At 43.6% G+C, this 26,959-nt stretch overlaps 1 protein-coding gene across 6 annotated transcripts in view; it reads right to left on the bottom strand.

Annotated features, from left to right (window-relative positions):
• The window catches only part of Upp2 (uridine phosphorylase 2), a 229,530-nt gene that overhangs the window by 184,673 nt on the left and 17,898 nt on the right, over positions 1-26,959 (bottom strand). The window lies entirely within an intron of this gene.

Here is a 26,959-nt window from a genome sequence, read left to right as displayed (position 1 = left end):
TAGGCAGGCATGGTACAGAAGGAGCTGAGAGTTCTATATCTTCATCTGGAGGCTGGTAGGAAAAGACTGACCTTCAGGCAGCTAGGACCAGGGTATTAAAGCCCACAACCACAGTGACACACCTATTCCAAGAAGGCTACACTGAATAGTGCCACTCCCCGGGTTAAACATAACAACCAGCATAAATTCCATGACCAAAATCAACTTGGGTAAGAAAGGGTTCATTTGGTTTATACTTCCAAATCTCTGTTCATTATTGGAGGAAATCACAGCAAGTCTCAAACAAGCCAGGAACCTGGAGGCAGGAACTGATGCAGAGGCCATGGAGAGGTGCTGCTTACTGGCTTGCTCATCATGACCTACTCAGACTGCTTTCTTATAGAACACAGAAGCCCAAGAGTGGCCCCACTCACAGTGGGCTGGACCCTTTCACCTTAATTACAAAATGCCCCACAGGCCTGCCTACAGCTCAATCTTATAGAGGCATTTTGTCCATTAAGGCCCCTCCTCTTCAGTGACTCTAGGTGACATTAAATTAGCCAGCACACAATTAATATATACAATAAAAACTGTTTATTCACACACACACAGCCTACGTGCAGATCAACAAATCATGTTAACCAAGCCCATGGAAATCATGAGCATTTGACTCAAGACTGTCACAAATTAAAATATCTGAAAACGACATGACACTATTTTAGAGTTTTTAAAGTGCCTGTGAACTCCACTTGCTGTTGATTTCAGGTGTGTGCCAGTGGGTCGGGATCAAATGCCTCAGGGGAATAGTAAACTATTTTCTACCACAGGTCTCTGAATCTTTCCCAGAGAGTTAAAGAGTTTAAGCTCTCAATGCCATGGTTTGTTTTAGTTATGCAGCGTTGGGCAGATTTAGTAAGCATTCACCTGATGGTTTTTATGAGTTCAAGTATTAGGACTTCAAGAGTCATGTGACATGAGGCTGAAGGAAAATCAAATTTCATTTTTGCCACCACAGGAGGCAATCCAGCGTTCTAGTTAGTTTGACCACCATCACTGAGGCAAAATCTTCTGAGAAGTATTTATACAAAAGCTGTGGTACAGAGAAGGACAAGGCTGTATATCAAATTATAAGATGGACTTCACAATGTATAAGAAGTCTACTATGTGCTAATGGTTTGGGAGCATGAAAGCCATACAACTGAATGGCTCATGGAGAGTAGCAAAAGCCACTGGAGAAGGTGCAAGCCCTGTTGTAGTAGAAATCCCAGCATATTGGAGATGCCAGGACCATGGACTGACCATGGAGTACAGTGTGTTGTAGAGCTGAGCTGGCCTGAGCCTACCAGATAAGTTGTATGTGCTGTGGATGGCAGAGCAAGAGGAATGATCTGCCCAGATCCTTGGAACCTAGAAGATCATGACTCTCAGATAATAGACATTGAGCTACAGGATTTGTTTTACATCTATAGATATTGGTTTTGCTTTGATTTTTTTTTAACTGTGCCCTGATTCTTCCTTCTTGGATTGAGAAAGTATACAACTTTCTTATTGTACAGAAGCACACAGTTAAGAGACTTTGCACTTTTAAAAAAAGATCTGGAACTTTTATGTGTTGAAAATTTTAAACTGTAGAACTTTTAAAGTTATAGTATATTCAATATTGTGATACTAGCATAAGGGATAAGCAAGAAAAGAAAGGCTATCATTTCATAGTGATATTTTTGCGTATGAAATTAACAAGAGAGCTGTTGGATTGGTTAGTTTTTAACAATTTGATACAAACTAGAGTCATCTGTGAACCTCATTTGAGAAATTGTCTCTATCAATTGTCCTATATGCATGACTGTGGGGCAATTTATTAATGAATGATTGATATAAGAAGGCCAAGTCCACTGTGGGTGCTACCATCCCTGGGCAGGTAGTCCTGGGTTATATTTTAAAAAAGCAAAAAACAAAATTAACAAGCCACGGAGAGTAATCTAGTAAATAGCATTCCTCCATGGTCTGTGCTTAATTTCCTTCCTTGACTTCCATTTGCAGTAGACTGTAACCTGTGAGCCAAATAAATTCTTTCCTCTCCAAGTTGCTCCTTGGTAATGGTGTTTATCACAGCAAAAGACAGCAAAGTAGGACATTAAAAGAAAAAAAAATAGAGCTCAGAGGAGTGGCTTCAAAGGAGTGGGGAGGGGGCCTAGTGCTCCTCAACCAACATAAAAGCCAGATTGCTTAGGTCTGTTATCATAGCCCTTGTACTCCTATAGGGCAATGGGAAGCAGAGACAAGATAATGGGCTGGAATGATGTATACATAATACCCTTGCAGAAATAATTTGTTTCTATAGAGATATTGCTTCAGAAACAAAATGGAGGAGAACCAACTCCCCCAAAGTTGCCCCTTGACCTTCACACACTTGCTATGGTACAAGTACACACACACATACAGACACACTTCATTCTTTATTTTTTTTTAAATAGAACAGAATCAGATTTACAAACAGGATAGGAAAAAAGTGGGAATAATGGAAATTATAAATCTGTAACTCTGATGTCAATTCTTTTCAGTACTCATCTAGATTTTTCTAATCAACAGATAATTTAGAACTTTTTAAGAAGAACATAATAAGCAATTCATAACATGAGGAATTTGTTCATACTTTTGAGCCAAATGAGTCAGGCTCATTTCCTTTCTTTCTTTCCTTGGACTATGAAACTGGCATATGAGGGAACTGTCATAGACCTGTTTTATCTGGAATACACTGACGGTCTCAATAATAACATATTTTGATGGAGCAGAAGCTGTTGAACAATCATACTTAGTGTGTTGATTAAGATGGTGCTTTGGGAAGTGTCAGTGACAAATTGCTCTTCACTGTCTAACTTCTGATGGAATGGATAAATAATCGCGGGTGTCAGCTGAACGGAGAAAAAAATTCTCCCTCTTTGTTTTGGTAAGACTGATGGGACACTTTAGCTTGTTCTGTGCCCGCAGTCTGGCTCCTAATATTTGCTAATATTCTAACCCTCACATTACTGGGCTTTAATCTCCAGTCACAGGCACAAGTGAGATACCACTAACCGCAGTCTCAGGGGCAGATGGTGCCCGGTGAAAGAGTGTGTCACACAGAGAAAATGGCAGAGAAGAATGCTGTGAGAACTTGCTTGGGTAGTTTTAGTTCCTTCTCCAAAATTCAGTAACCACCAAGCATAGTTTTAAGTGGAAGGTGTGTATTAGAAGTGGCAGAAGTTATGATCCTGACATTTTTGGAAAGGTAGAAGTTGTTTTTGGGTCAGATTTGAAATGCACAGGGGCAGATGCAAGGATTGCTTTTAGCAGTAACATAACCTGGAGCCTTCTATTCTTGCTACTCTTTAGTCAAATGTTGCCATTTGGAGCATAGAAAAGATGGAAGAAAGCCTGTGTGTGTGTGCGCGCGCGCGTGCATGTTTGTATGTGTGTGCATGTTTGTCTGTGTGTTTATGTGTGTGTGTGTGTGTGTGTGTGTGTGTGTCTGTTTCTGTGTCTGTGTCTTTGTGTGTGTGCCTGTATGTGTGTGTTTCTGTATATGTATGTCTGTATATGTGTGTCTGCTTATGTGTGTCTTTGTGTATACATCTGTGTATGTGCCTGTATGTGTGTGTCTGTGTATATGTGTCTTTGTGTCTATGTCTCTGTGTGTGCCCGTTTATATGTGTGTGTGTATGTATCTGTGTGTGTGTCTGTGTGTGTGTCTGTGTGTGTGTCTCTGTATGTGTCTGTGTGTGTGTGTGTATTCTTTGAAGTTGCTACTGAAATGAAAATGCCAATTGACACAGTAAATGCTGATAGCAAAATCTTAAGATTCTAATTAAGCTGGGTGTAGGGACACATACCTTTACGTTTAACACTTGAGTTGTGGAGGCAGGAAGATTAGGAGTTCAAAGTCATCCTCAGCTACATAGAAAATTAGAGGCCCACAAGGGCTACATGACACCCTATCTTGAAAAAGATACAGGCAAGGGTTGGGCTATAGCTTAGTGGCTGAGTGTTTGCCTTGCTTATACCTGAGTTCAATCATTAGTACCACAAAGAAGAAGAAAAAAACAAGCAAAACAAAATATTTAAACTCAGTGCAACCTAAGGCTGGTACATCTTTTACATACAAAGGGAGAACATTAAATATCACCTTACTTAGGTTAAAAAAATTAAAAAGAGAAACTCTATATAGTATGCAATTGCACCAGTATAGGGTGGAGAAAAACAGCTTTGGCAACAATGTATATAAAAGCATTCCAGAGGGTTGAATTGCCAGAACTTGGTGGAAGACCATTGTTTTATATCATCTGCTAAAACATATTAATGCACTGTCTGGCTGCATGCACCTAACTCTTGTTTAGCATGCATTTTCTGCCAGGTCCTGTACTTAATAATGGACAATGGCTGGTATAATCTGCCCAGTTAAAGGCACAGACTTTAGAAAGAATATTGGTTGGACATGGTGGAGCGTTCTGGCAATGGCAGCACTTAGGAGGTTGAGGCAGAAAGAATGATGTGAGTTCAAGGTAAGCAAGAGCTACATAGCAATGCCCTGTCTCAAAATATATATTAAAATTTAAAGGAAGAACAATCTTATTGATGACTATCTTAGTAGGGTTTTCATTGCTGTGAACAGACATCATGACCAAGGCAAGTCTTATAAAGGACAACATTTAATTGGGGCTGGTTTATAGGATAAGTGGTTCATTCCATTATCATCAAGGTGGGAGCATGGCAGCATCCAGGCAGACATGGTCAGATAGAGCTGAGAGTTCTACATCTTCACCTAAAGGCTGTTAGCAGAATACTGATTTCCAGGCAGCTAGGATGAGTTAAAGCCCACTCCCACATTGATACACCTCCTCCAAAAGGCTGTACCTACACCAACAGTGCCATACCTTCTACTAGTGCCACTCCCTAGGGCCAAGCATATACAAATCATCACAGCGACTGAGGTCTGAGTTCAGTTATCTTGGGGTACATAAACAACTTGTCCTAATCAGTAGGAATAGTATTTGAGTGTTTTATTGGTAAAGGTTATTTTATCTGAATTTGAAAAATACATGCATAATTAACACAAAGAACAGGAAAATTAGGATCTTATGTGAAGTGTGAGGAAAATACAATTAGCCTAATATAATTGGGGCCAGGAGGCTGTCTCTCTACTCTCTGCATTTTTATTCCCTCTAGAACCTAGAGTCTAGGTAAGATTCTTCTTCAGTATTGTTTCTTTATGGTTAGAAAGCAACGTCTATGAACACTGGAGACACCCATCTTCCTTATTAGAAAATTTTTTTTCCACGGCACATGATTGTAGTCCCAACACTTGGGAGTCTGAGCAAAGAGGATTGGAGCTTATGGGACAGCCTGAGATTCCCAGCAAAACCATCTTCTTCCCTTTGACCTTGGTACAACGGTGTTGACAGCAGGCTGATCAGGCTAGCTCAGACTTGCCAAGTAATGCAGTGCACGGATTGTCTGAAGCCTAAGTAGATCAACCAGTCACTTAGAAGGCCATTGTCATTACTGTGATTGCCTGGAGTTGAGGACTCGGTTGGCTTTCTGAGGCATTTGGGCAGTGGGAAGAGTAGAGGCCTATTGGGTTGTGTTTGAAGGTAAGGAAACAGTAAGGATGGGTGCTGAGGAGACAACTCTGAGAGAAAGGAGGCACTCTTTTGTAGGTGACTAGGAGGGAAGAGACACTGGCCACATTTCCTTTTCATCTCTCTCAGTGGAGTGCCTCTCTTTTTGAAGCAACAGACAAAATATTTCATACCCTCAAACCTTGCCCAGTGGTGAAGAGTCAGTTGTCTTGTTTGTCCATTTGTAAGCACACCACACATGTTCGGTTAGGCCGGGGACAATAGGAAAGTTTATTGTGGTCAAGGTCCATAGTACTCTTCAGCCTAGGTTTACTGAAAACAGATCTGACAGGTTTTCCTCTGTTGGGTTCCTGTGTCTATATCTAATTGAGCTGTACCAGGGGATAGACAAAGCTATCATCATTAAAAACTTCAACAAGAATACCCTGCCTTTGAAAGGCTAGGCTGGCTTTCAAATGTAATTCTGGCTGAGTATGACAGTCCAGGCCTGCAGTCTCAGCTACTGGAAAGACTGAAGCAGATGACTGCCCAATCCCAGGAGCTTGAATCCAGCCTCAGCAAGATGGTGAGATCCTACCTCATCCACAACAAAACAGAGAAAGGGATCGCACACACTCGGGAAATTGAACAGGCATCTCCATCATAAAATACAACTTTAGCATTTCAATGAGCCTGATTTTAAGCTGAGAGTGTGGTGGAATATGCAGACGCTTTGGAGGTTGAAGCAGGTGGGTCATGAGTTTAAGGTTATCTTTGGCTACATTGGGAGACCCTGCCAATAAAACAACAACAGTAACACCCATTACAACCAACAACAAAATTCCACTCATATAGATAGTTGTGGCTTTCTGTTTGTGATACTAGGAATTGAACCTTGGACCTTGTGCATGCTAGGTAAGGGATCCACTACTGATCCACTCTTTTTATTTTTTATGTTAATTCAGGGTCTCAGTACCACCCACAATGGGTTGGGCCCATCAATCACTAATTAAGAAAATTCTCTACAAGCCTACCTATAGCTAGATCTTATGGAGGCATTTTCTTAATTGAAGTTTCTCCCCACCCCCTTAGACAACTTGACCTTGCCAGTATGTGGGAGATGGAGTCATATGGATCAAAGTTCAAGGTCATCATTGGCTGGACTACAGGAGATCCTGTTTTACCACAAAACAAAACAGAACAAAACATGCATTTCTGAAAGGCTCAATGGATGCTAACATTTGAGAACCATTGGTTCTATTCTAGATGTAGACAATGTCTCTCACCGATATACAGGAGAACTTGTGTTTGGGTCTGCACTCAAAGGATCTAGACTAGGGTTATGATTCTGTGTTTCCTGAGTGCTCTTAAACCGTATCTTGTGTAAAGTTCAGTCCTTGAGGAGCAAGAGACCAGATCAGTGGGGCCCAATAGGCCTGCCATTATCATGGAAACCTTTGTCTGTCTCGACACCTAATAAAGACATTGCTAGCCATGTGTAGCTATTAGACATTTGAGACATGGCTTGCCTGACTGAAGAGTGATTTGAATTTTTTTTTATTCAACACGAAATCATTTTCAAGCAATAATGAAATAGGTATGGGTAGTGCATCCTGGTCTTCAATGCCATGCCTTGAAAAGCTTTCAGGCTTTCTACTTTTGTTTATCTGAATACTTGATTATTTTGTAGCCGAGCCTGGTGGAGTACCCCGTGCAAGACTATGTGTTCTCGTAGCACTTGAGGAGCTTCTGGGGAACATAAAATAAATAGATTGCAGGGTCTTTGGCCTTAAGGAACTTCCTGTGTAGTAACCAGCTTTGCTGTGTTTTTTCCAGTTTCTGCCAAGCCTGAAAGTGTTAGTTCCATGTTAAAGGGGGAAAATTAAGCAATAATTAGGAGAGACGATGCTTGGCAGGGGCTTCTTTATCTCAAGGCTACCAGATTTTGTTCATGGAATTTGAGAACATGAGTGATTTGCATATGTTGCATAAATTTGCATCTTGTATTCAAGAGACCTGACTCCAAGTCTATGAAGTACAATTTAATTAATTAGTGGGACCTACTATACTTGTATTCAGAGCAGGATTCAGGGCTCCACACACAGGAAATAGCCAGCTACTGACAACAGTTCAGGAAACTCCAAGATCAAGGCAGGACACACGCACACACACACACAAACACGAACACACAAAAGAAGAGGAGGAAGAGGAAGAGGAGGATCATAGATGATGGGGAAGGACATGCACCAGGAGCTTAGCTTGGGTCACCCCTCCCCTCTGCTTCCTATGCATCTCAAGTCTTTGAATGTTAGATGTGTTACTTCCCATCAAACACTGGGTAAAGCACAACAGCATTCACTTGTGTGTGTGTGTGTGTGTGTGTGTGTGTGTGTGTGTGTGTGTGTGTGTTTTCCTACTGTCTGTCTGTCCTTGCTCCTTTGCATGTAACTGAAACCTGCCCAGGTTTAGCAGGTAGTTTGAAAGTGGAGAGAGTAAAAGAGGATGCCAAGTAAGAAAAGGATGGTCTACGTCTGACCTCCACCCCCTGCCCTGCCAACTCATCTCACTTTCTCTACTAAACAGCCTCTTAAAGGCTATCCCAACCTCTTTGCAGGGCTCTGATGAAACGTTCAATAACACCCATCCTTGTCTTGAAGGAGCACAACACTGGAGCCAGAGAAATGAGCATACCGGACGTGAAGGAAGTGAAGGCTTGTCTGAGAAGATGCTCTGCTCCTACGGAGGGATGGAAGATTTCACAGTGGATGTGGCAGCGTGCAGCAAGTGATAACAGAGGAGGCAGGAAGTGGCCTCTTGGACAGCATACTGAAAGCAGTAACTGGTGTGTTGGGCGGTGAAGATGTAGGAATGGGTAGCATCAAAAAATGAGATCAGCCCGTAGGTGTCTTGTTAAGTTGCCCGAAGAGGGAAGGTTAAGTGAATGAAACCATGTATTTTCTACCACTTCATCCAGAAATGAAAACATGACAGAAAGGCCTGCGGAAGGACAGGTTGCTCTTTCTGTTACAACAAAAGGCCCCTCTTTCCAGCATCTTCTGACATGGGTAGCTCTGGGCCTATTCCTAGCGCGTTCCACTTTCTAGAACATGGGTTATTTTTCGTTTTGGTTTGGTTTTTGAGACAGAGTTTTGCTGTGTAGCCCTGGCAGTCTAGGAATTAGCTCTGTACACCAACCAGGTTGGCTTCAAACCCAAAGAAATCCACCTGCCTCTGCTGGAATTAAAGGTGTTTGCCACCATGTCTAGCTTAGAACATGAGTTCTTTATGGCTTTGAATTGACACCTATTCTACATCTGCCATGTTTGCAGCCTCTAACAACAACAAAAAAACAGTGCTTGCCTGCAGGGCAGCCCACAGAGCTGAAACCGAGTTGGAGACTTTCCCTGAATGATAGAACTAGGCATGGTAACATTTTCTTGCAGATACTGTTGAGTCTTTGCTATATCGCTATTAACTCACTGGAGAACTGCGGAAGCAAATGTGGCATCTACTTCCAGGGATGCTGGCCATTCATCTGGAAGCCCCAGTATGGCTTATATACAAGCCAGGCTACATGGCACAGGCTAACATTCCAAGCTACCCTCCTGATTGAGGCAGGAGCGTCACAAGTTTCACAGCTTATCTACAGAGTGAGTTTAAGGCCAGCCCTGGGGAATTTAAGACCCCTCCCCCATTTAAAAATAAAAAGAAGAAAGAGAGAGCTACGTATAGAGAACAGCGGTAGAGCAGTTACCCAGAGCGGACAAGGTTCACCGTTTAATTCCTAGCGCCAGAAACAGACAAACCACAATTATCTTTATATGGAATCTATGGTGTATTACAGTTTTAAAAATATTTTTGTATTCATTAAAATTTTATCAAGTGATGCCCTAGTAAACTGCTAACGATTTCTCCAGGGAGGGGAAAGGACTTGATTTAAATCACCTGCTAGTTTCCATGGTGTAAGTACTGCTATCTGGGCCACTTGCAGCTGCCATGCGATGCAGCTGGAGAAGCATGGCTGCTAGGCATGAGCGAGCACAGTCACTTCATGCTCTGCTTTTCACTCATCTTACTTTATTTCCCTCCCTCAGCATGATGGTCCTTGAGATTCCTTCATTTTGCTACCTGCGTTGCTAGAATTTTTTTTTTTTTTTTTTACTTTCATAGTTGCCTCTCACTGATTATATGAAGGTACCACAATTTATATTTTTCCTTTTTTTTTTTGATGGATATTTTGATGTTTCCAACTGGCTTACTCTTTGAAAGCGTGTGCTGGGGTGGAGAAATGGATCAGCAGTTAGGAGCACTGGCTGCTCGTCCAGAGAACCCATGGTTCCATTGATATAACCCCCATGTTGGCTCACAACCATCAGTAACTCCAGTCCTAGGGAACTTACACATGTGTTTTACTCTTACCAGCATTTCTGATCACTCTTAGTCTTTAAAATTGTAGTCTTATTTATTCCTGGAAAAGTCCACACCGTGATTTTGCTCATACATCTCCTACCACCTCCCTCGAGTGTTCTCTGCTCTCTCACCCTCCCAACTTCATGGTCTTTTCTTTCCATTATTAATAACTTCTTGAACCCAGTTGGCGCTTCCTATGTCTGTCTGGGTGTGGTATACATCTACTGGGACATGGAGAACCCATTAGTCACTGCATTCTCCTCCTTCAGCAGCCGTCATCCGCCAATAGCTCCTTGCAAAGGTTGTTACACAGGGATCCCCTCTTCATCCATGCTGGAATCTTGACTGGGTGATTCCTGTGTAGGTAACCACCACTGCTTTGCAGTGATGTATGTAGCAGCCATGTCATGTTCAGAGGGCAGCATGCCCTAGCTCTCCTCTCTAGCTGTCCGCTTTTACATTCTTCTTGATCATCATCCATAATGTTCCCTGAGCCTAGGGTGGGAGAAGGCTCATATAGAATTCCGATTCCCATTCCCAAATAAGCACTCAAAGCGACTTACTTACAAAAATTCAGCAATTTTTACCGATAACGAGTCCCTGCATTAACGGCCACCCACTGCAAAAGGAAACCTCTCTGACCAAAGCCGAGAGTAGTATAAATCTATAGGTATAACCAGACACATTAGAAAGGAGTTTGACAGCATGACCGCTCAGCAAAACAACAGTAGGCTCCTCTTTAGAGCCAATAGTACCAGGTATAAAATTCCTCGTGTGGAGCAGGCTTCATCTCCAAATAGAAAGCAGTTGGTTACTCTTAGAACTGCGGTGCCGCTATACCAATGAGCACATCTTGCTAGGCAAGGTCCAACACTGGATGAGACCCATAGTATATTTCTCCCCCACTAGCCTGCATAGCACTTCTGGCACTACGTACGCTTGCTAGTAGGGAAGTGTCTTGGTCAGTTGGGGTTTATTTCTCTATGCCTTGTTTGTTTTGTTTTTTGTTTTTTTGGGGGGGCTGGGGTTTTTGTTTGTTTGTTTTGTTTTGTTTTGTTTTGTTTTGTTTTGTTTTTGACATAGTGTTTCTCTGTCTGTCCTGGTCCTGGAATGAACTCTCTCTGTAGACCAGGCTGTCCTTGAACTCAGAGGTCAACCTGACTCTGCCTCCTGAGTGCTGGGATTAAATGCATGTGCCACTACTGTCAAGCTCTCTGCCTTATTTTTAATTGTGACCGACAATATGACAACAGGCAATGTGGCTGTATTTAGAGAGGTTGTAATGATGGCACTTGATTGTCGTCCTCCTAAAAAGAGGAAGAAACACCAGTGTGCTTCCCTCACCCATGTGCATAAAGGCGAGATTGGGCAACTACACTGAGACCATCATCTATAACAGAAACATGTCCTTACCAGAACCTGGTTAGAAACTAGATTTTTCAGCATCGTGCCTTCAGAGGTACGACAAAATAGATATTTCTTATTAAAAGCCACCTCATCTGTGAGAATGTGGTAACCAGACAAAAAGTATAACGGATATCACATGGTTGACATTAAATAGATATGACTTCCTTTCTTCTAATTTTAGAGACTCTATACTGGTCTATTGCTCCTATACTGGTCTCTTGCTCAGTTATCCTCCTTATTAAGCTTAGTAGCATCTTATTCCTTTCACGGTTGCTCTCTTCAGGCGACTTTTTCAGTTTCCCCCAAACTCACGGAGCTCCTGAAGACTTCCATTCAAAGAGCTCTACTTGCTCAGAATAATCTGCCCTCTTCCCTGGGGATGCCACAATCCTATCCACTTTTCATATCATATCATATCATATCATATCATATCATATCATATCACATCACATCATATGCACACGGTCTTATAGATTAGAATTATATCTAAAATATATTTACATATTATATATTATTTATAACATACCATTGGGTTCCCTTCTTGTGGCCAGTGTCACTTTCCTGGCATTGCAGTTTTGTGCCTTCCTACAGACATCTGTCCTTGCACCCAAAGTGCTTACCATAATCCCTCAGAAAACTCTGCCCCCCCCCCAAAAAAAACCACCAAAAAACAAACAAACAAACAAACAAACAAAAACCTGCTGTGGTGTGCTTCTTTCTTTTGCTTCCCACTTCAGCGTCTCACAGGAGACCTTCAGTTAGACTGATTTGAATAAGTACCTCTCTTTGTTCACCCATTCTAGCTAAAAGTGTGGTGTCCTGTCATAGCCAAGCTCAGAGGACCCGCAGACAGCAGAGCAAGAAGAGCTGAGGTTAGGACGAGCTCCTCCGTTAAATACAGGGAGCACAGAAGTTAAGTTCCCCCCATTGTGGTCTGGATGCAATCATTTCTCCATAATCATATATTGAATCCTAGCAATGATAGTGTGACGTGGGTACTTTGAGAGGGAATATTTAGTCATGAGGGCTTTTCTATCATTGATGGAATTAGTTCCTATTACCAAAGAAGGTAGAGGGTGCTCTCCTGTCTCCTCAGCCATGTGAGGACTTAACCAGAGGGTGCCATCTTACACGAATCACACAGCAAGCTTGGCCAAAGCATCTTGCCCCTAGACTTCCCAGCCCCTAAAACTATAAGACATATCTGTATGCTGCTTATAAATTGCCCAGGCTGAAGTATTTTGCTAAGGCACCCCGAACAAACTAAAACACCCCTAAAGAAAGACTAGACAGACAGCAGAATGTCTCATGTGCTCTGTGTATGAAGCTGTCCTTTCTCTAGCCATCAGTGTTTCTCTCCACACCTGGACTGTATCTAGAACCTCTTCCTCTTAGTCCCTTTCCAAGGACCTGGTGATTGGTGCTATTCTCCTCAAAGCTAGCAATTCTGACTTCACTTACTGTATGTCTTTCACAGTTTCCAGACTATAAGCATGCATCAGGAATCTAATAAAGACTTCCTAGTTCTTAGGGCCTGTCCCCTGATGTTTCTAATGGATTTGCTGTTGTTGTTGTTTGTTTGTTTGTTTTTCGAGACAGGCTTTCTCTGTATAGCCCTGGCTGTCCTGGAACTCACTCTGTAGACCAGGCTGGCCTCTAACTCAGAAATCTGCCTGCCTCTGATTCCTGAGTGCTGGGATTAAAGGCGTGCACCACCACTGCCCGGCCTCTAATCGATTTTTTTGATTGACTTGATTGTAGGCTTTTGTTTGTTTGTCTGTCTGATTGCTTATTGCTTGTTTTGTTTTTGAGGAACAGTCCCTATCCGTTACTATTTCTATCGCTGTGGTGAGTTACCGTGACCATGCCAGATTATAGAAAGAATAGTCTACTTGGGCCCAGAGTTCCCAAGAGCTAAGAGTCCATCAGAGCAGAGAAGCACAGCAGGAAGTGGCAGAGATGGCAGCTAGAGCAGATTCTGAGAGAGCACATCTTCAACTGTAAGAGTACAGCAGGGAGAGCGAACTGGAAGGGGGCCAGGCTAGGAATTCTCCAAGCCCTCCCCTAGCAAGGCACTTCCTACAGTAAGGCTGCATCTTTCCATACAGCATCATCAACTGGGCACCAAGTGTTCAAATGCCTGAGTCTTTAAGGAGCATTTCTCATTCAGACCACCACAGGGTGGGTCTCACTACTTTCTATTTCTATTGCATAGATAAGGAAGTACAGATTTGGTGTGGTTCCTTGGTTTCACCAAGGCTGGCTGCAAAGTGGCACAGGTTAGTCCCAACCTTTGGGGTTTTGCTTTTCCATCCTGGCTCAATGAGAGGGGCTAAGTGCTAAGGTGGGGTACGTTTCTGTTAACAGTATCCCAGGGGAGCCGCCTCCAGGAAACCATGGTGTCTCTCCACCACGGGAGAGAGGTCCATGAATGTCCCTGCCTGTAGAATCTTTACCTAAATGTGTGTACTCACGGCCTGGAACACATGTTTGAAACCTGGACCCAAAACATCCCTGTGGCCCCGAATGTTACTAAGGAGAGATTCAGCCCGCATTGAAATGCCAGATGATAGAAGCGAGTGGCCAAGCAGTGCGGGCATCCTTGCCAAGCTGGAATGCGAGCAAGCATGACTAAGCCAACGGGACTAGAGGTGGCAAACAATTCGTGTCTGGTTGGAATCAAGCACTCTGTTGGCAACAACACTTCCAGAACAAGCGAGGGTGACCATAAGCCCTTGTTCCAAGGAGCCCTGTAAAGGAATGAGCTGCCCATTTTGCTGTTACTTCATAGCAATTCGCCAGTGGGACCCTCCTCTGAACTTCCACAGGCACGGCATTGATGGCGGTGCCTCAGCCGGGTCTCCCCAGCCTGCTGCTAGCCCTGCAGAAGTTTGTAAAGGCAGAACTTCAGGGCCCAGACGTCTTGTTTCTGTTGCTTTTGCCAGAGCTTTGCTCCCGAGGAGGCTTGCATTGTGTTATAATCACACGGTTTGCAAAGTGATAGTTACGAGTCTGTTAGCATTTCCACCCCAAACCTCGCATTTTCAGCTGCTCACAGTGACTCAAATATAAGAATTCTCTTTAGGCTGAAATTTGGCACACAGGGTCTCGGGCCCAGCTGGGGAGCAATTTCAACCTTTTTTGGGACCGGATTTCAATAACATCCATTTGGCTGTTTTTGAATAACAGCAAAAGAACATCAGAAGAGAAGTTAGCTTTTTTTTTTTCTTTTTTAGAGCAAAATGTTTCCATTATGTGCCTGCAGAAATGGTATGGGGTGGAGCCACCCTATCAAATCCCAGAAACCTAGCAAGTCATTAGCCTTTGAGTGGCCTGAGTATGTATACTATTTTCTTAAATATACATTTTTAAAAAACCCAAAAAACTCTAGTGTGTTATTCAGAAGAGAGGAGAGATTTTGTTTAATAACATATTGTGTTTTTGAAAAGCAAAGTTGACTTGGGAACAATGACCTATACGAGGGGACATTGAATGCCCCCTACACCCACAGCACAGTGCCACCCAGGCACTAGCAAATTGTAGGATGCAACTGAGCTCCCAAATGCAAAAGGGAAACTGGCAAACACGGATCAGAACAAGGGAGAGAGAAGAAAGACACCCCCAGCCAGGCCTGCAAAGACAACGTGCGCCCAGGGACCTGAGATCTTGTACATTCTCCTTAGCAGGAAGAAGGCAGATCCTTCCTCTACACCCCACTCACTCACAGCAACGAATTGAGTTACAAAGAACAGATTCTTGAAAGGCAAAATGGTAGGAATCTTGGTTGTAAATTTTCTTTTTTTTAGATGAAATCTTTCAGGCGGAAGAGGGGACATAGGAAACCGGATGTGTATGCGTAACCCTAGCCCTCAGGAGGCTCAGGCAGAAGGATCAGGAGTTTGAGCCCCTGCCTCCAGAAACAAAACAACAATGAGCTGTAGAAAATAATACCACACTTGTGTATCCACTGCTCAGAACACGAAACACTCCAAACACCATTGAAGTCCTTTACGCCTATCAGCTTTGTTGAGAATTCCATGTCTTTTTAGGTAAAGATTTATTACTGTTTTCTCAGTGTAGGTTATTACTCTCATTTTATTTCATGGAACTTACATCTTCCTCCCGTATTATTAATGCTTATCTAAACTCTGTTTGTATTTCTGCCTCTTCTTGCCAGAGGCTCCCAGTTTCCACTCTGAAGTAATCGCCTCCATACACCACAGCTGCAGCCTGAGACGGAAAAGCACACTTCCTGTCGGAAGGCAAATGAAGACAATTTTCTCCAACCCCTGTCGAAACGATATTCCAAACTGCGGAGGAACGTCTGTCTATTACGTTATAGGGATTGGTACCAAGAGTGTCTGCCATCCAGCTTTTATATGCTTCCAGCCACATCAAGCTGTCTCTGAAGCTTAGGAAGCCACCCACTGCTAATCACCACTGCATGATCTCCATGTTTCTGTGAACATAGAAGGCAAGACACAAGACTTACAATCCCCCTAACTCCGCGAGAGCCACCATCAGTCTGTTCTGGTCTCCTAGGAATGTTCTCAGGGCTGCTTCTAACTAGACAGCAGATAAGGTGGTTGGGAGGCTGCAGAGATAGCTTGGGGCTTGTTATACAAGCATGAGGACTGAAATTCAAATCCTTGTGTCAATACTGGGTGGGCATGAAGGCCCATCTATAACTCTAGCATTCCAGTACTCAGAAGGGGGAGACAGGCAATCCTTTGTCAGCTCTGGGTTCAACTGAGAGACCCTTCCTCAGTGAATAAAATGGAGAGCGGTCAAGGAAGACTCCTAATATCAACTCAGGGTCATACACGTACACACATATGCATGTGTACCAGAATGTACGCATGCATCTATACACACGCAAACATGCATATACATGTGCATGCACACCACACACTCAAACACAGGAAAGGAAAGATTTGACAGTCTTGTTGCTGGAGTTTTGTTGTTGTTGTTGTTGTTTTTTTTTCTTTTAAACAATGTCATCAGTTGCAATATTTGGAGATATGTCTGACTGACAAAGCAAGCCAACCTCACCTCTTCCCGGATCACAGGCCTTTCATTTTATTTTATTCTATTTTTAAAAGACCCACATGCTTCAGGAAATCTGGGCCTCTTCCTAAGCCCCAGGGCTAGGAGCAGTACTTGAAAGTAATTAAAAGCCCACATTCAAATGCCAGATGCAGCAGCTCAAACCTGCAATCTCAGCACTTGAGAAGATGGGGTGGGAATACTGTGAGTTCAAGGCCAGTCTGAGCTATAGGATGAGCCTAGGTGCGAGATTGATTTATTTTAGCCAGTGAGGTAATGCAGGGCTGCAATTCCAGCACTTAAGAGGTGGAGGCAGGAAGATCAGCAGCTATTTAGGTATTTAGTAAGTTTAAAGTCAGCCTGTGCCACATAGAACCAGGTTTTAAACCCCACCCCAACCCCACTTCCCACTGCCAAGGGCTGTTGTGATGGCTGGCTCCAGTAAGAGGGATAGACACGTGGGACCTCATAAAATTGCAAAGTTTCTGCAAGGCAAAGGACACTGTCAATAAGACAAAACGGCAACCAACAGATTGGGATAAGATCTTTACCAATCCTACAACAAGAAGTTAGACTCCAGAGAATCAAATAACCCTATTAAAAAATGGGATAAAGAGTTAAACAAAGAATTTTCAATTGAGGGCTAGCGAATGGCTGAAAAGCACCTAAAGAAATGTTCAGCGGGCTGGAGTGATGGCTCAGTGGTTAAGAGCATCGACTGCTCTTCCGAAGGTCCTGAGTTCAAATCCCAGCAACCACATGGTGACTCACAACCATCCGTAATGAGATCTGATGTCCTCTTCTGGAATGTCTGAAGACAGCTACAGTGTACTTACATATAATAAATGAATAAATCTTAAAAAAAAAAAAGAAGAAACGTTCAGCATCTTTAGTCATCAGGAAAATGCAAATCAAAACTACCGTGAGATTCCACCTCACACCAGTCAGAATGGGTAAAATCAAAAACTCAGGTAACAGCAGATATTGGTGAGGATGTGGAGAAAGAAGAACACTCCTCCATTGCTGGTGGGACTGCAAGCTTGTACAACCACTCTGGAAATCAGTCTGGTGGTTCCTCAGGAAATGGGACATAGTACTACTGGAAGATCCCTCAGTACCTCTCCTGAGCATATACCCAAAAGATACTCCAACATATAACAAGGACACATGTTCCACTGTGTTCATAGCAGCCTTATTTATAGTAGCCAGAAGCTGGAAAGAACCCAGATGTCCTTTCAACCGAGGAATGGATACAGAAAATGTGGTACATTTACACAATGCAATACTACTAAGCTATTAAAGACAAATACTTCATGAAATTCTTAGGCAAATGGATTGAACTAGAAAATATCACCCTGAGTGAGGTAACCCAACCACAAAAGAACACACATGGTATGCACTCACTGATAAGTGGATATTAGCCCAAAAGCTTAGAATACCAAGATACAATTCACAGACCACATGAAGCTCGAGAAGAAGGAAGACCAAAGTGTGGGTGCTTCAGTCCTTCTTAGAAGGGGGAACAAGATACTCACGGGAGGAAATACGGAGACAAAGTGTGGAGCAGAGACTGAAGGAAAGGCCATCCAGAGACTGCCCCACCTGGAGAGCCACCCCATATACAGTCACCAAACCCAAATACTATTGTGGATGCCAAGAAGTGCTTGCTGACAGGAGCCTGATATAGCTGTCTCCTGAGAGGCTTTGCCAGAGCCTGACAAATACAGAGGCATATGCTCACAACCAACCATTGGACTGAGCAGACGGTCCCCAATGGAGGAGTTAGAGAAAGGACTGAAGGAGCTGAAGGGGTTTGCAACTCTGTAGGAAGAACAACAATATGAACCAACATCAATGGGAGGGAAGACGCTTGGTTCTGTGAAGGCTCGATGTCTCAGTGTCAGGAATGCTAGGGCGGGGATGTGGGAGTGGGTGGGTGGGTAGGGGATCACTGCAAAGAAGCAGGGGAAGGGGGGTGGGATAGGGGTTTTCGAGAGGTGAGAACCAAGAAAGGGGATAATATTTGAAATGTAAATAAAGAAAATATCCAATAAAAAAGAAAGAGGGAAGAGCACAAATTGCTCCTACAGAGGACCCTAGTTCAGTTCCCAACACACATACATCAGGTAGCTCACAACTGCTTGTATGTCTAGTCCCAGGGAATCCAGCATTCTCTTCTGGCCTCTGCAGGCACCTGAATCTACATGGTGCACACACACTCATTCAGGCACACAACCACACAATTTTAAAAACATTTAAAAGCTTTTTATTTTTTTAAAGTTTCCTTTGCTTAGTGACTGTGTGACCTTTGATAATTTACTAGAACCGTCTTCATCAGTTTCAAAGTTATAGCCAAATGACGTAACAGTTGCCCTGGAGCTAGAGTTATCGCCAGCTGTGAGCCACTCAATATGGGAAGAGCATCAAGTGTTCTTTACAAGGTTAAGCCACCTTTCTAGTGCCAGGGAATTATTTTAATGTTGCTGAGCCGCTGAATCCACCAGTACGGAATATAAGCCTCCTGAAGGCAGCGTGTCATCTCATTCACACAAACATTCCCAGCATGCCACAGGACTCTTGGCATGGCACATGGCCAGTGTGGTCAATATGTGTTTAGTTAAACTGCCTGAATTTCAGACTCATCAAATTCTAGGCAGGCATGTGTATGTGTGTGTGTGTGTGTGTTCATGTTTGTGCATGTGTATGTACATGTGTGTGTCTTTGTGTGTGATTGTGCATATATATGTTAGTGTGTGTGTATGAGAGAGAGAGGGAGGGAGAGAGAGAGAGAGAGAGAGAAAGAGAGAGAGAGAGAAATATGTATACCCTTTTACTTGTAGCCAAAACCATCTTGTAGACAGAACCTCTTAAACTGCCCCCCCTCCCACTACCCACACACATAAATAAACATACTTGTGACAGTAGTTAACACAAGGGATCTATGGCTCCAATTAATTCTTTTAGAGGTAGCTTCCTGGAACAAGCCAAATCTAGTATTTGCCGACTTGGGATTGGGTTTAGGGTTGGTTAAATGTGAACGTGGTTACAGCGATGTTGGGTGCCTGTGTGAGCGGTATCCACAGCAGGCTAATGAGGGAGAACAGGGCTGAATGGCTACAAACCAAAGACAAGCACCAATGGCACCAGAGTGTGAGCACCTCCTACCTTCCAGTTCTCCACAACTGGAAAAGACAGCTTTTCTTGGAACAAAGCCTCTTCCTTACAACATCTTGAGCAAGGGAAAAAAAAAAAACCCAACATAAAATAAAATTTTAGAGACCTCTTGTTTGTGTGCTGGTTTTAATTATAGTCATGTATTCTAAGCAGACCACACCTCACTTGCTATAAGTATAGTGTGTATCCATAAAAAAAAATTAGTGCTTTCAATATGGTAAAGACACTGAGGGACAAAAAGAATCTGAAACACAACTATAAAAGCCTTGAATGCTTCCATGAGGAATAGACTGAGTGGGCCTGGGGGTCTCCAGTCTACCTCTACTCTGCTCTTGGCAGCTGCTCTAACCCTATCCCTGAACCTCTTCACCCACAGCTCTCCAAGTCCTCTTTTCCTAATCAGCTTCGAATGATTTCCCAGTTTGCTTTTTATTTTTTTCTTTGAGGTTTGCATGCACAACTCTTAATATATATATATGTATATGTGTGTGTGTATATATATATATATACATATATGTATATATATATATATATATATATATATATATATATATCAACCTAAAACTGGCTGGATTCCATGTCTAAAACATTTCAGTAGCACACAGGGGCCAGCTGGTTTCAGGCCCTGAGTGGCGGCCGTTGTACAGCTGCTGCACATCTGCAGGTCCCCGTATGCCCTTTTATTACTGTCTGCTTTCTATGGCATGTTGTCAAAGGTCTGGTGACTGCATCTGCTTGAATCTTGTCTCTATCTATATGTGGCTTGGAACAAGGGTATAGTTACTCCCAGCAAAGTGTATTCATGCCATACTGATGAATGGAAATGTTGGAAGAAACGTGTACTCGGGTAAAGGGACTGTTTCCATACTTACCTCTTAGCTAGGAAGGGTTCTCTTAAATGTTCCCACACCCAACTGCCTTCTCGGTGCTTTGAGCACAGACCTGCTCATAATGGTAAATTCAGTGTTCCTGTCACTCAGTTGAGTCAGCTGTTTCCATATTAATAGGATATTGTGCTCGCTATTAAGAATTGCTCACTGTGGAGTCCTATTTCTCTTACATGGCTTTCCCTACTCTCCAAGTCTCTCTCACTCTCCACACCCACACACCACCCACACACCACCCACACACCACCCACACTCACCCACATACCCACACATCCACACCATATGCACACATACCATATACATACACACACACACCATAAACACTATGCACACACCATACACAAACACACATTCCAGACACACTCACCACACACACACATACCCCACACACATATACAATACACACACACCATACACACATATACTTCACATACCATACACACACATACTCTACACACTACACATACACCATACACATACACACACCATACATATACACACAATACACATACACTACACACACACACACCATACATACACACACCATACATATACACACCATAATACACACTATATACGTAGCTTACATATAGATACCATGCACATACATACTGTACACACTCCATGCACAGACACCATACACATACACCAGACACATCTCTCTCTCTCTCTCTCTCACACACACACACACACATACACACAAATACATACACCATACACACCACACCACACACACTCATCTGAAAAATTGAGTCTCCGGGCTTCTGTATACTTGGCCAACATCTTCAAGGTCACTAATGTTACCTCTCATCTCTGCTGTGTGGGAGCCAGAGAGTGAGTCATCGGGGTGAGTACTGCCTCTGTAATACTACCAGATTGTGTTTGTCTCCACTTCAAAGCTCTTCACTTTAACAGAATAGTATTTCTTCATCCCGCCCACCCAAACAGCAGTCTGGATGCCGAGAGGGAGCAGCTACATGAACAGCACTGTTCTTTCCTTAAGACTTTCCTTCCCCCACCTCAGAACACTTGCAAGACCTTTGGGGAAGCCACCGGGCCTCAAACTAGACAGGTTCCTACTAGAGGGCACAGCTTGGCCTCTTATTTACCCCTCCCTCCCTCAACACCTTTTCCTTGCCCTCTCTTTCTCTTTCAGTTTTGTCACCTCAGACTGGGCCTCTGCCTTTCCTGATCAGGCTTAATCATTCCTTGGCCCTCTGGGTCTTCTGTTTTCTTTTCCATTTACAAAACAGTTTGTGATGTTGAGTTTTCTGAGTACAGGAGACAGATGGGAGAGGGAGCTTTAGATCTAGAATCTAGAAAAGAGGGTGGAGAGAGGGGAGAGAGAGAGAGAGAGAGAGAGAGAGAGAGAGAGAGAGAGAGAGAGAGAGAGAGAGGAGAGATGAGAGAGAGAGGAGAGATGAGAGAGAGAGAGCGCTCTTTCCTTTGCCTCGGTTTCCACATGGCCTCCACTGTTTCAAACTCATTTGATCTTGAACCATGGACAGAACCATCATGCGTGCCATTACTGAGCACCTGGCCACACTGCTAAATTTTTCATATTCGTATTTCAACTCCCTATGACTAAAAGAAGCAGCTCTAACTTGCTTTTGAGACAAGGTCTCACTATGGGGTGAAATATAACACAGGCTGACCTTGAACCCAGGATATTTCTGCCTCCGTCTCTGGATTGTAGCGATTCCAGCTGGGAGCTATCAAGTCTTACTCACTTGTGGGTAAAGCGAGATTCAACGATTCTGAATAGCTTCTCCAAGATGACAGGCAGTAGCAGACATAAGGAAAATGATCATGTAGGTGCCAGGACCATGTTTTTCGCTGCTGTCATTGTCGTTAGTGAGAGAACGGACATTAATCAGTCTTTATCTCCCAAGGTTTCCATGCCCCCAATTCTTGATTTCCATTTATGAAATACATTGAAGGAGTAGAATTGTCTCCGGTCATTCCTATGTCACTTTAGCCCAGAGCAGCTTCTGGTTGTTGCCAGTGGTATTTAGACTTCTCTTCCCTGTGCAGAACAGTACACATAACAAGTTCTGCCTATCCTTGCTCCCGCCCTGTGCATACTCATTAAGGTTCCTCTAGGCCTAGAACAAGGATGTCATTTACCATCCGTGCTAGCACATGGACTGGGGGCCTTGGGGAGGCACTATTAATAACCATGTTGGGCATACCAGGATGCTTAGCCATCTTCTTCAGACAAACTGCAATGAAGCTAACGTCTCCTGTGAACTAGGAGGCTGCTTATAATACGCCCTAAACTAAGCAAAACAAGAGAACAGAGGTTCTAGGGAACAGAAGAGCCGCCTGTCAGACTCCAGCCTCTTTGTCTCTGTGTTCTCAGGCCTGGTTGTTTGTAGTAAAGGAAGGAAGGTAGGGAGAGCGGGATTCACCAGCACGTTCATTGTCCCATTCCTTGAGACCAGTGGTTTAAAACTTACACTTCAAGCTAGATGTCGAAGTGCATACCTGTAATCCCAACGTTCCTCAAGCAGGAGCGAGAGGGTCACCAGTTTGGGGCTAGCCTGGGCTATAGCAAGACCATGGTGACCCCACGCTCCAAAAGAAAGAATCATTGGCCCTTTCATTTTTAAGGAATAAATTTAAATTTAAATTATTTATTATTAATGAGGTGGGAATATATTGAGGAATGGGTTTGGAGGTCAAAGGGAAACTTATGAACTTGGAGTTGGTTCTCTCCTTCCACCTATACATGCCTGTGGGTGGCGGTGGGGTGGGGGTGGGGCAGGTGGCGGGTACTAAAGGCTGATCACCAGACCCATAAAGCAAGTGTTTTTATCGGGTTGAGCCATTTAGACAGCCTTTGTCAGTCATTTCCATCTTTTCCAATTACATTCACTTATTTATTGGGGGCACGTGTGCACATGGGTAGAGGTCAGAGAACAAACTGCAGAAGACAGTTCTCCTCCCCTCCCCCGCCCCCCAGTAGGCCCCAATGATTGAACTCAGGTTCGAGGGCTAGGCGACAGGCACCTTCATTGGCTGAGCCATCTTGGCGGCCAAGTCATTTTTATCTTAACTGTGGATCTCAGCTCTACCCTAGATATGCTGAAAATATACTCTGAAGCAGGCTTGGGTAACTAACTGACTAACTGCATTTTAAAAGCTCCTAAAAAAAAAAAAAGCATCTCTCTATCAAAGTGGCACCAAATATTTGCACACTCACTGTACACTGAGAGGTACAGTTTAAGGGGAGGTTCCTGATGGAGTCAATTGCCTAACTGTCTGCAACATTAGATGCCGTCTCTACGGCCCTAATCACTCACTATTCGAATCAAATAACTTAAACCACATGAACCATTTTTCTTTCTCTGGAGGGGTTGCTGTGGATTGAGGCCGAGGTGATGCATGCCAACTATGGGCTTCACCCTAGAGAGACACTCTAGTCCCTTAAATAGGTTAACCTTATAATTACTCCTAGCATAAATTCTTAGATTCTTAGCCATTTATATATACATATATGCATATACATATATGCATATACATATATGTATATATACACATATGGCTAAGACTATATTCTTAGCAACTTACATTGGATTAAGAAAAGAGAACATTTCAATGCTACCTGATCATCACAGTAATAACATTTGCCACGAACTGAGCAACATACATGTCAGTTATTTGCATACAAAGGCATGCGACCTCTGCTTTCTAAACGGAGGAAACCCCAGATTAGAGAAGTTGCCTGACCTGCCTGGGGCCTCCCAGCTTGTGAGTGGCAGAGCTTGAAATATTTGGGGAACACATACGCACTCTGCGTATACAGAAAAAAAAAATACTTTTTGGAAGGGCACATTAGGCATGTGAGCCAGTATGACCTTCTGTGAGCGAATCCTAGCCTCCGAGAGACCTGAGTGGCAACACAGAGAGGCACAGAGGCATTCCTTCCATATAGAAAAGCTGTGTAGCACCAATTACCAGTTCCCATTTGGGATAGCTTGGGAACCGGCTAAGCATTTTGCAGGCCAGCCTTGGGACTCAGCTCTCTTTTGTTGGCGGGGCTGCTGCACCACTCTTTATTCATATTTTTAAGGCAGCACAGGCAGAGCGAACATTCTCTAATTGCACGCCCTTCCTGCAGTACGCCTGCTCCTTCTGAGCTCCATGGGCTGGCTCCATACGCGGCTCGTGTGGGGAAGGGCTGGTGGCAGCTGCAAGTTGGTGTGTGACACATTGAGTCGTCATATTTCTCTTCTCTGTGGCCCTCCAAAGCCCTTTCCAACATAACTTTTCCCCATCTGTTCTCGTTTGCACTGCATAATAGGGGACAGGTTTTGGAACTTGGGATTCAAAAAAAAAAAAAAAAAAAAACATTAAGAGAAAATAAAAAATGAGATGGAATTTGAGTAGAAAGAAACTCACTGGCTTCCCGCCCCCTCCTCAGTCACTGGGATCATTACCAGAGTATTAAAACGATCAAGTTTTTAGTCTCGTCGATGTTGATTCCTTATATATGTGGTAGTGAGGAAATAAGGGTGGGGGGAGACAGAGACACAGAGAGAGAGAGAGATCTCAAATTGCTTTCAATTGTCTGCATAGCAATAAGGCAGGCAAGCAAGGCTGAGCCGAGGACACACTCAGTCTTGCCCATAACCTGGCTTAGCTTTCCTCATATTTGTTCAGCGTCTTTAATAAGTGCATTAACTGTCTCATGCCCTGGGTCCCTCCTCTGGACACTGGATGCCAGATGGGAAACTTAGAATATCTAGAACCATTTTCAGAAACACCGCAAGCACACCTCTGTGCTCTGCAGTGCACTTTCCTTCTGTACATTGGTGTGTGTGTGTGTGTGTGTGTGTGTGTGAGAGAGAGAGAGAGAGAGAGAGAGAGAGAGAGAGAGAGAGAAACTGCCAGGAGCACAATATACTCCCAATTTCCCAGATATCTTTGCTTAGGCTGAAGCTAACGTAGGCATTTAAAGTTGGAAGAGTGAACACATTTAAGGAAGAATATTCAGTAAACAATAAACAGGAATCTGACAAAACAAAAAGAGTACAAGACAGTCTGCTTAGGAAGCAATTAGGGGCTAGGGATGTAGCTCAGTTGGTAGAGCGCTCATCTCACATGCGAGAGGTTCATTTCTGGTATGGCATAAAACCACAGGTGCTGGGGATGACTGTGATCCACCATCCGGAGGTGGAGGTAAAGGGATCAGGAATAAAAGGTCATCCTTGTGGCATAAAAAGTTGGAGGCTAGCCTGGGGTACATGCGCAGAGTGGAGTTTCATTCATCCTTTCCTTACGGCCTTTAGGAACATTTTCCTACTGTATCAGCCATAAGTTCCCAGTGTGACATTACGCATAGACCAGAGGTCACTGGCTCAGCAGGGGTTTCTAGTTCTTTGTGGAGGACAGCAGCCCTCTCCGACCATCTGAGGAAGGGTTGTGGATTTCCTTGGGAAAATATACATTCTCGTGCTCCTCCAGATTGCACAGACTTTCTGGGTCCCCAGGATAATTATCATCTGCCTACAGACTCCTGGAGGCGGAGGGATCACACACGCATGGTTGTGTCTGCTTGCTTCTCTGTTTTCTTGGTTTCGTAGGTCAGTAAGTTGAGTCTTTAAGCCACATTTTCTATAGTTCTGTTAGGAGCACCGTCTTCCCTCATTGCAGATGCAAGGGAAAGCCACCCAGCCTGCTGTCTGTGCTGAGATAGTGCACAGCAAGTTCACTTCCTCACCTCCCCCATCCCTGCTTTCTTAAAACCCAGACATACTACAAAAATATCTGTAGCTGAGACCTGTCGTTAGTTTTTTTTCCCCCCCAGGTCAACTTGGGATGTCTAGCTCTCTACTCCATTAATGTAGAAATTGTGAACCCCGCCATTTCTCATGTGCCTGTTGCTAATCCATCCATCGGCTGGCACCTGCCACAGACAGACTGAGTAGCATCCCTGTTTTGTATACCGGAACCTCAGAAGAGAAGTACAAGGTGTGAGAGCCCGGTGAAGCTTCTCCTTTGTTAACTTTGTACAGAAGAGCCAGGCACACACAGCGTTTTCTGACACAGGTTCCCCCAGCAACTTCTTGGGAGCTAAGTATTGTTTTTATAAACCTCTTCTGCATCCTCTGTTTGCATTTCCCATCATTCTCAGCCTCTTTTCTCCAAGTACTCTGCTATGTCTGAGGGAATGGTGATGATAACCAGAATAATTTTCTTCTGTAAGCTAAGACCACACAATTACTAAATAAGGGGATCATTTTGTTGGTAGTCGTTGAGATAAGATCTCATGGGGCCACAAACTCACTGTGTAGCCAAGGAATGACCTTAAACCTCTGCCCAAGGGTCAAGCGCTCAGCACCACACTCAGCTATACAGCCTCTTGCTACGTTGTGGGTTCTCTTTTCTTCCACCCTTCTATGCTTTTCTTACCACCCTTTCAACCCCCTAAATACTAGATAAAAGAGAAAAAAGATA

The sequence above is a fragment of the Mus musculus genome, chromosome 2 (assembly GCF_000001635.26).
Source record: "Mus musculus strain C57BL/6J chromosome 2, GRCm38.p6 C57BL/6J".
In the NCBI taxonomy this organism is placed as follows: domain Eukaryota; kingdom Metazoa; phylum Chordata; class Mammalia; order Rodentia; family Muridae; genus Mus; species Mus musculus.
The sequence above is the reverse complement of the archived record's forward strand: the minus strand, read 5'-3'. Positions and strand labels throughout refer to the sequence as shown.